Here is a 9,758-nt window from a genome sequence, read left to right on the forward strand (position 1 = left end):
AGGGCAAATCGGATGCACATTCATCCTGTATGTTGTATGACCGCAGCCCCATAGAGCACAGGTGGACACTGACCCAAAATGGCCTATGTGCAAAAAAAAACAGTATATGCACAATTCCGCCTGCTTTGGAGGTCCCCTCTTGCCTCTTGGGCCCCTGGGTGGTCACACAGGTTGCACCAATGGTATGTCCACCCCTGCCATAAGGAATAAAAGGATTGGTGGTCGAGCATCGGTGCCGTTCCATTCTAATGCAAATAAACGGGTCCCATTTTGCCGATTGATGCCAATCCCAGCGGTCAGACCTCCACCGATCAATACGTTTTCAGATATCTTGTGGATGGGTGATAATTTGTTTTCCCCTTAAATGACACTTATTAACAATATGTCTGTTAACAGCTAAAGGTGGCCATACACATCTTAAGTTCATAAAAATGGACGATTTCCACCAAAAAGTTCACTGGTCGACAGCATATACCAACGATGATCGTTTCGGCGACATATACTAACGACAATCGTTCTGGTGACATTTACCAACGAAGATCGTTTTGGCGACATATAACGACGACGATCGTTTTGGTGTCATATACAAACGATGATCGTTTTGGTGACATATACCAATGACGATCGTTTTGGCGACATATACCAACCACGATCGTTTTGGTGTCATATACAAACGATGATCATTTTGGTGACATATACCAACAACGATCGTTTCGGCGACATATACCAACGACGATCGCTTTGGTGACATATACCAACGACAATTGTTTGGCGACATATACCAACCACGATCGTTTTGGTGACATATACCAATCACGATCGTTTTGGTGACATATACCAACCACGATCGTTTTGGGGACATACACCAACGACGATTGTTTTGGTGACATATACCAACCACGATCGTTTTGGTGACATATACCAACCACGATCGTTTTGGTGACATATACCAACCACGATCGTTTTGGGGACATACACCAACGACAATTGTTTTGGTGACATATACCAACCACGATCGTTTTGGCGACATATACCAACCACGATCATTTTGGTGACATATACCAACGACGATCGCTTTGGTGACATATACCAACGACAATTGTTTGGCGACATATACCAACCTCGATCGTTTTGGTGACATATACCAACCACGATCGTTTTGGGGACATACACCAACGACGATTGTTTTGGTGACATATACCAACCACGATCGTTTTGGTGACATATACCAACCACGATCGTTTTGGTGACATATACCAACCACGATCGTTTTGGGGACATACACCAACGACGATTGTTTTGGTGACATATACCAACCACGATCGTTTTGGTGACATATACCAACCACGATCGTTTTGGTGACGTATACCAACCACGATCGTTTTGGGGACATACACCAACGACAATTGTTTTGGTGACATATACCAACCACGATCGTTTTGGCGACATATACCAACCACGATCGTTTTGGCGACATATACCAACCACGATCGTTTTGGGGACATACACCAACGACAATTATTTTGGTGACATGTACCAACCACGATCGTTTTGGCGACATATACCAACCACGATCGTTTTGGGGACATACACCAACCACGATCGTTTTGGTGACATATACCAACCACGATCGTTTTGGTGACATATACCAACCACGATCGTTTTGGGGACATATAGCAACGACAATTGTTTTGGTGACATATACCAACCACGATCGTTTTGGCGACATATACCAACCACGATCATTTTGGTGACATATACCAACCACGATCGCTTTGGTGACATATACCAACGACAATTGTTTGGCGACATATACCAACCACGATCGTTTTGGTGACATATACCAACCACGATCGTTTTGGTGACATATACCAACCACGATCGTTTTGGGGACATACACCAACGACGATTGTTTTGGTGACATATACTAACCACGATCGTTTTGGTGACATATACCAACCACGATCGTTTTGGTGACATATACCAACCACGATCGTTTTGGGGACATACACCAACGACAATTGTTTTGGTGACATATACCAACCACGATCGTTTTGGCGACATATACCAACCACGATCGTTTTGGCGACATATACCAACCACGATCGTTTTGGGGACATACACCAACGACAATTGTTTTGGTGACATATACCAACCACGATCGTTTTGGTGACATACCAACCACGATCGTTTTGGGGACATACACCAACGACGATTGTTTTGGTGACATATACCAACCACGATCGTTTTGGCGACATATACCAACGACAATTGTTTTGGTGACATATACCAACCACGATCGTTTTGGCGACATATACCTACCACGATCGTTTTGGCGACATATACCAACGACAATTGTTTTGGTGACATATACCAACCACGATCGTTTTGGCGACATATACCAACCACGATCGTTTTGAGGACATACACCAACGACGATTGTTTTGGTGACATATACCAACCACGATCGTTTTGGGGACATACACCAACGACGATTGTTTTTGGTACATACATCAACGACGATTGCAATCGTTTTGGCGACATATACCAACAATTAGCTATGACAATTGTTTAGGCGACATATACCAACGACGATCGTTTTAGTGACAGATACCAACGACGATCGTTTTGGTGACATATACCAAAGATCGTTTTGGTGACATATACAAACATTGATCTTTTTGGTGACGCATACCAATGATGATAGTTTTGGAGACATACCAATGATGATCGTTTTGGTTGACTGATGACAATCCACCATCATCTATGTTCAATGAAGTTGTCACTTTATTAGTAGTCATTTGTCCTTTCCCCAGTATTATTGCTACTGTAATGGCCAATATGGACTTAAAAGTGAATGGCTACTTGTGAGTAATACTCTGTCGCCAGATTTTTCACCCATCATCTTTCTTCCATCTAATATGGATGTGGAAACTTGATTTTTTTCCTCGGATCACTCAATCTAAGTGTCAGATTAAAATTGGCAATGGGTTCATGGAAAACACAAGACCGCACTCGGATGACATCTGAGTGTGATCCGATTTTCATGGGCCACCTGATGGAGAAAGTGGTGAAACCTTTTTTTTTTCTCTCCACCTCCAAGAAAAACAGATCCCTCTCTGATCAAACTCTGATCAGAGTCTGATCAGATTAATCGAACCGTTTTTCTCGGATGGAAAGAAATCGGTTGTGAGACCCTAGCCTAAGCTTGGGAAAACCTCCATCAGTTTTGTTTTTCCATGCAAGAAAAGGATCCAACATGGATGGTAAAAACTGATAAGTGGGCCGAAAATCCAAAATTTTTTTTAGCATATAGGAAACAAAAAGATTATGAACTAACCGTATGTTAGGGACCGTGTTGGCACGCTTGCCAGCAGTCCTGATCTTGTGGAACAATTCTACGAACTGAACAGCAAAAGGAGTGTGGCTTTATACAGACCCAACCCAAAAGTGGGAGTTCTTGTCTAATTTGGGGGCAGTTCTAAAATAGGCCTTGTGCTCTAATTTGAGGCTTTGAAATGTTGGAAAGTATGTAGTAATGACTCCATGACTGCCTGATAAAGGATCTATAAAGTTCAATAAAGACTTATTTGCTCTTGAAAAATCTTCTGACATAACTCAAAGTACCCAAAAATTGCTTAGCGGCCCACCTTTACCTGTCCCCACAGCTGTTTTGCGTAATTTTATGTGCATTTAACATAAGTTTTGGCTGCCATTTATCACATCGATTGGAATGAAATTAGCGACAAAGACACAAATCAGCGGAAGGCTGTGAAGGTTGAAGACTGCAGATGTTTTGGCTGGCAGCTCACACCCTGTTTATTTCGGGGAATCCCTGAAATAAAACTGAAAGTTAATGATGAAGTAGACGACACACCTCGGCGTCTGGTTGCTGCATGTGTTAGAACGGATGTATACGCCATGCTGCACCCCACCTTTGCCTGCACACAGTGTTTCCCTCCTCCGTGCTGCTTTGTTGTGGGCTTTATGGTTTGCAAGAAATTCTGTCTAAAAAGGAATATTTGCAGAAACAACATATGAAGATGTCGTATCACGGTAAAACTAAGCTGTAAAGGAAAAATTATTTTGTTATTTTATTTTAGGTGGATTTCCAGCCAAAATATATGGCCCTTTTTTAAGGGTTAATCCACTATTAGACAACCCCAGGGTAATCAATTCAGTGCCTCACATACATTAACAACGCTAGATAATCACCTCCAGTATCGGCGCCGTACCAGCAATGTTGGCGTTGCTATTCTCGTTGGGTAACATGACTGGTGCAGCCAATCAGTGGTGCTAATTAATATTTTGTCATAGAGGCTGCAGCCAGTCGGTAGGCGTTGACTGTCTCCAGAGAAAAAAAATTGTCCCGTGAGCACTGTTGGACCAGCTGGATCGGCGCCGGTGGAAGAGATGAGTATAAGTTTTTTTCATTGTACTCGGGAGATTTTTGGAAAAAGTTATCCAAGTAATGGACAATCCCTTTAAGGCCATTTAGTTATGCAAAACTTCAGCAAGTCGCAGACAAGTTGCATGACCAAAAACACTTGTATGACATGTCCGCAACTTACTGTTAAGTGTCTGATTTAGAACAGACATGCAAGCCACAGTCACAAGCAACTTGCATTGACTTGCGACCAAGGATCCAACAGATTTAGATTTTTTGCAACTGTTGTGGATCACAACTCTATCGACAACACTGATCCCAAAACATCATGGCATGCTTAATTTTCATACCATGCTGTGCATCCTGGCTTTAGCAAGACTTCCCTGTCATCCAGAGGCTGTCCCTAGAAATCGATGGACCTTTGGTGATCATCATATGCCATGGTCACTAGTTATACCTTCCTCTTCTGACTTGTAGGAGGAATGACAAGTGCAGCTAGCAGTTGGCAGAATTGTAAGTAGAGCCGTACTGCAGTAAATTGCATTAAAAAATGTCTCCACACCCAACGCCACATTTGTGACACTGATTTACTAAGTTTGCCCTACTTTACTGTTTAGAAGATGTATGTAATTCAGTTTATGATACCCTGGTCTGGCACCAGTCTGTTCCAAGAGAGCAGTCGGCCTTCACTTCTGTGCGTGGTATCTTGGCAACACTGACGCTCTCTAAATTCCTTGATATCATGACATAGCATGATGCCTAGTTATCAGTAGGTTCCAGAGGCGCCCAGAATGTTGGTCTGAGGGGGCCAAGAGCAGAAACGGAGAACAAGTTCCATGTTGGACAGGAATGAATGCCGGCTCAATGATGCCCTGAGCAGAAGTAAAGGCCAAGTGCCATATTGGACAGGAATGCATGCCGTCTTGAGGATGTCCTGAGTAGAAGCAAAGGCCAGGTTCCATGTTGGACAGGAGTGGATGCTGGCTTGAAGATGCCAGGAGCAGAAGAGAAAGCCACGTGCCATATTGGACAGGAGTGAATGCTGGTCCGAATGTGCCATGAGCAGAAACGAAGGACAGGAATGGATGCTGGTTCGAGGGTGCCTGGAGCAGAAGAGAAGGCCAAGTGCCATATTGGACAGGAATGGATGCTGGTCCGAGGGTGCTTGGAGCAGAAGAGAAGGCCAAGTGCCATATTGGACAGGAATGGATGCTGGTCCGAGGGTGCCAGGAGCAGAAGCGAAGGCCAATTGCCATACTGGACAGGAATGGATGCTGGTCCGAGGATGCTAGGAGCAGAAGAGAAGGCCAAGTGCCACATTGGACAGGAATAGATGCTGTTCCCAGGGTGCTAGGAGCAGAAGCAAAGGCCAAGTGCCATATTGGACAGGAATGGATGCTGGTCCGAGGATGCCAGGAGCAGAAGCGAAGGCCAAGCGCCATAATGGACAGGAATGGATGCTGGTCCGAGGGTGCCAGGAGCAGAAGCAAAGGCCAAGTGCCATATTGGACAGGAATGGATGCTGGTCCGAGGGTGCCTGGAGCAGAAGCGAAGGCCAAGTGCCATACTGGACAGGAATGGATGCTGGTCCGAGGGTGCCAGGAGCAGAAGCAAAGGCCAAGTGCCATATTGAACAGGAATGGATGCCGGCTCGATGATGTCCCGAGTAGAAGGAAAGGCCAAGTGCCACGTTGGACAGCAATTCATGTCAGATCAGAGCAGCCGAACCACATTTCTCATTACTATAGTTCTCTTCTACTCCAGGACTATTTAAGTTGGACTGAACGGATCTACTACTTTGATCTACCTAAAAGAAATGTTAGTAAATGCGCTCCATTGTTGCCCTGTCTAAAATGGATTCTGCTTGTGCCTAAGAAGCATGTTAACCTCATAGAAATGGCGTAACTTGAAGCTCCCGGCTCAATGCAAAAGTTCCAATGGGGTCCCCTATTATTGCAAGTCTTAAATTGTACTGGTCTTTTCATATAGGTCAAAAAGACTTTGCACCCTTTACACTCCAGGACACGGGTGCGACACCGATTGCAACCCCTGCACCTATTGTAGTTACATCCCTGAAAAGCGGGATCTTGAGGGTTATTTTTAGGATGACTGTGGATGTCGAATAAGGATAGATTATGGATCACAATACTGGCTGGATGAGCTGTGATGCCATTATATAGGGTTCTCTACTGTCACAGCATGGTTTTGTTTCACTGTATGGACGTCTTCTAGCTGGCCGGGGCCAAAACGCATCCAGAAATTTATACCTGTACTTTCTATACCATCGAAAGCTGGATGATGTAAATCCATTTTTCCACGTACATGTCTGTAGCAATTGTCTAGCATAATACTGACATTATGAAATAATGAATGATGGCTCAAATTTTCTCCAACCACATTTCTAAATTCCGCAGACAACGTAGGTGAGGATAATGCAGCGCCAGACTTTAAAGAAGAGAAGTAGAGATGTGTTCTGGGCCTGGAGACTGCTGTTTTTGTCACCACTGAAAGGGTTAATGTCAACCTGTCAAATGAATATAACAAAAATACAGTCCTGGGGGACTTCACTCTACAGTCTACTAGAGGGGGGCACCAATTACGGGTTAACACCCACTCCAGAGACAGGCACAACTTGTCAATGTTCAGCAGGAGTGGGCAATTATCAGGGTCCCTAGACAGCAATGCCCACAGGCTGGAGAGAAAGGGGGGAGAACGGTGCGATTGAGAAGTAGGTACCAAAAAAAAAAGTCTCCAAAACTAGACATAACAGTAACCATTTCTGAGCGCGACAAGCAAAATATAGCATTTAGACATAAATCTACTAATATAAATCTACTAATGGCCCAGGAAGTCATTTCATGGGTTAAGAGCGAAAGTTTGCGAACACAAAAGGTATAAAGTTTTCAAACATCAGAGTAAAATAAAAAAAATAAAATAATAAAAAAAAGTAAACATTAAATTTATTTCACAATGACAAAAATAAGTTGAAAACTGTATTTTTATATATATAGTAGTGAACTGACAGCGTGAGGCCAATCGTCGGTGATTGCGGAGATCGTGTGTTTATTTCTGTTTTCTCATTTGATTTCTCTCAACATACTGAGAATTAATTTTCTCAGCAGCGACAAATTTTTCCGGTAAATATCTCCATTCTAATAAACAATAATGAAAATGTATTTGTAAAATGAACTCGTAAAGGCTTTTATAAAAGCTCCCACTGGCAGAGACTTTGCGTGAATTCATTTGCAAAGAACATAATAGAAAAAAAAAAAAAAAGAAGACGGCATCTAATACTTTTCTGCAGCTCGCTGGATCTCAAAACTTATCTATAATTTCATTACATATTTGGGTATTATGATCTTGGCGACATAAAGGAAGAAGGCAAGGTAAAGGCGCAAGGGAAGAAGACGAAGTAGAGGCGCAAGGGAAGAAGACAAGGCAGAGGCGCAAGGGAAGACGACAAGGCAGAGGCGCAAGGGAAGAAGACAAGGTAGAGGCACAAGGGAAGAAGACAAGGTAGAGGCGCAAGGGAAGAAGACAAGGCAGAGGCGCAAGGGAAGAAGACAAGGCAGAGGCGCAAGGGAAGACGACAAGGCAGAGGCGCAAGGGAAGACGACAAGGCAGAGGCGCAAGGGAAGAAGACAAGGTAGAGGCACAAGGGAAGAAGACAAGGTAGAGGCGCAAGGGAAGAAGACAAGGCAGAGGCGCAAGGGAAGAAGACAAGGCAGAGGCGCAAGGGAAGAAGACAAGGTAGAGGCGCAAGGAAAGAAGACAAGGTAGAGGCGCATGGGAAGAAGACAAGGTAGAGGCGCAAGGGAAGAAGACAAGGTAAAGGCGCAAGGGAAGAAGACGAAGTAGAGGCGCAAGGGAAGAAGACGAAGTAGAGGCGCAAGGGAAGAAGACGAAGTAGAGGCGCAAGGACAGAAGACGAAGTAGAGGCGCAAGGGAAGACGAGGTAGAGGCGCAAGGGAAGAAGACGAAGTAGAGGCGCAAGGGAAGAAGACGAGGTAGAGGCGCAAGGGAAGAAGTTAGAAAAGGGAAATCAGACACTGCTACTGTTACAGGATGAAAAGAGTAAATTAACTAATGTGTTCTTAATTGGACCCACAAAGATGATACCTGATCTGGGATCCCCCAGTAATAAGGAAACCTGGCGCAAATGCTCGCTCAAACACATGCACGCTCGGCTTATTTGAGCATGCATGTATTCTAGGTAGGAAAAGGGGATTAAGATGCCGCCAGACACTGGCAGAGACTCATCTCCCCAAGGGCTGTTGATGTCCAAAATCGCCCAATCCTTATCTTCCGGACACCTATAATTAGGAGAGTGTTGTACCCCATGATCGTCCGGCCCTGAAATCACTAGATTTGGTCACTATACAATAAAGGTTATTTAATAAGGGGGGTTGCGTTAATTATATGCACAATTGCTATGGTTATGACTGTAAGGACCACACTGGGAATAAACGGATAAATGGAGCGCAATTGGCGAACCATTGTTTTTGCCTCTATGGGAATGACGGAAAAAGTCTCCGTTCACACAGAGTACTTTAGGAACCAACCCTATTTTTGGGTTCAGTGAAGGTGGAACCTTAGGGATCATACATTTATCACCTATCCCGTGATCGATGTTTTTAGATGTCTGTGCACATTGGTCCGAGATCGGACCACAATACACGGACTGGCTGCAGCTCTCCCGACCCAAGCAGGACAGCCTCATATGAATAGATGGAGCTGTCACGGACAGTCCGTGCATTAGCGCTATGATCTTGGACCAATGTGCACAGATGCCTGAATGAGTGGTCAATTTTGCTGATGCACAGACACGAGTGAAATGAAGAATTGCATAATTGTCATTGAGATTAATAAATAACCTTTGTTGAGAACGGTTTCTGTTCTCTATGGGAAGAAGCCGCTGCCAGTAACCTCTGATGGAGATTTGCAAAGGATTGGGCCTGATGAGATAAGCCATCTAAACCCCACCATCTGACAGTGCACCAATTTTTAGAGTTTCAGAGCTAAATACAACATATTTATGATTGAATTTTTACTTACAAGTTGCAAAAAAGTGACATATTCTAGAAAGGTCACAGCTGTCTTAAAAAAAAATATGTTGTAACCATTTTTAACATTCTGAAAAAGTTGTAAAACTAAACTTCTATTGGTATTTTATGCTGGTTTCATCCACTAGATGGCAGCACAAAATTCACAAGGATAGTCTGATAAATTTTAGTAATTGAAAAAAAAATTTTTTTTTTCAACACTAGCTTTTAGTCAAAATGCAAAAACAAATGCATGAAACACAAGTGCATATGAGTTCACTACCCTCTGACCTATCTTGTCTTTAGGTGGGTAACCTATTTAAGCCAAT

Source organism: Dendrobates tinctorius, unplaced genomic scaffold (genome assembly GCF_039654945.1).
Source record: "Dendrobates tinctorius isolate UK_male_01 unplaced genomic scaffold, ASM3965494v1 ptg000009l, whole genome shotgun sequence".
NCBI lineage: Eukaryota > Metazoa > Chordata > Amphibia > Anura > Dendrobatidae > Dendrobates > Dendrobates tinctorius.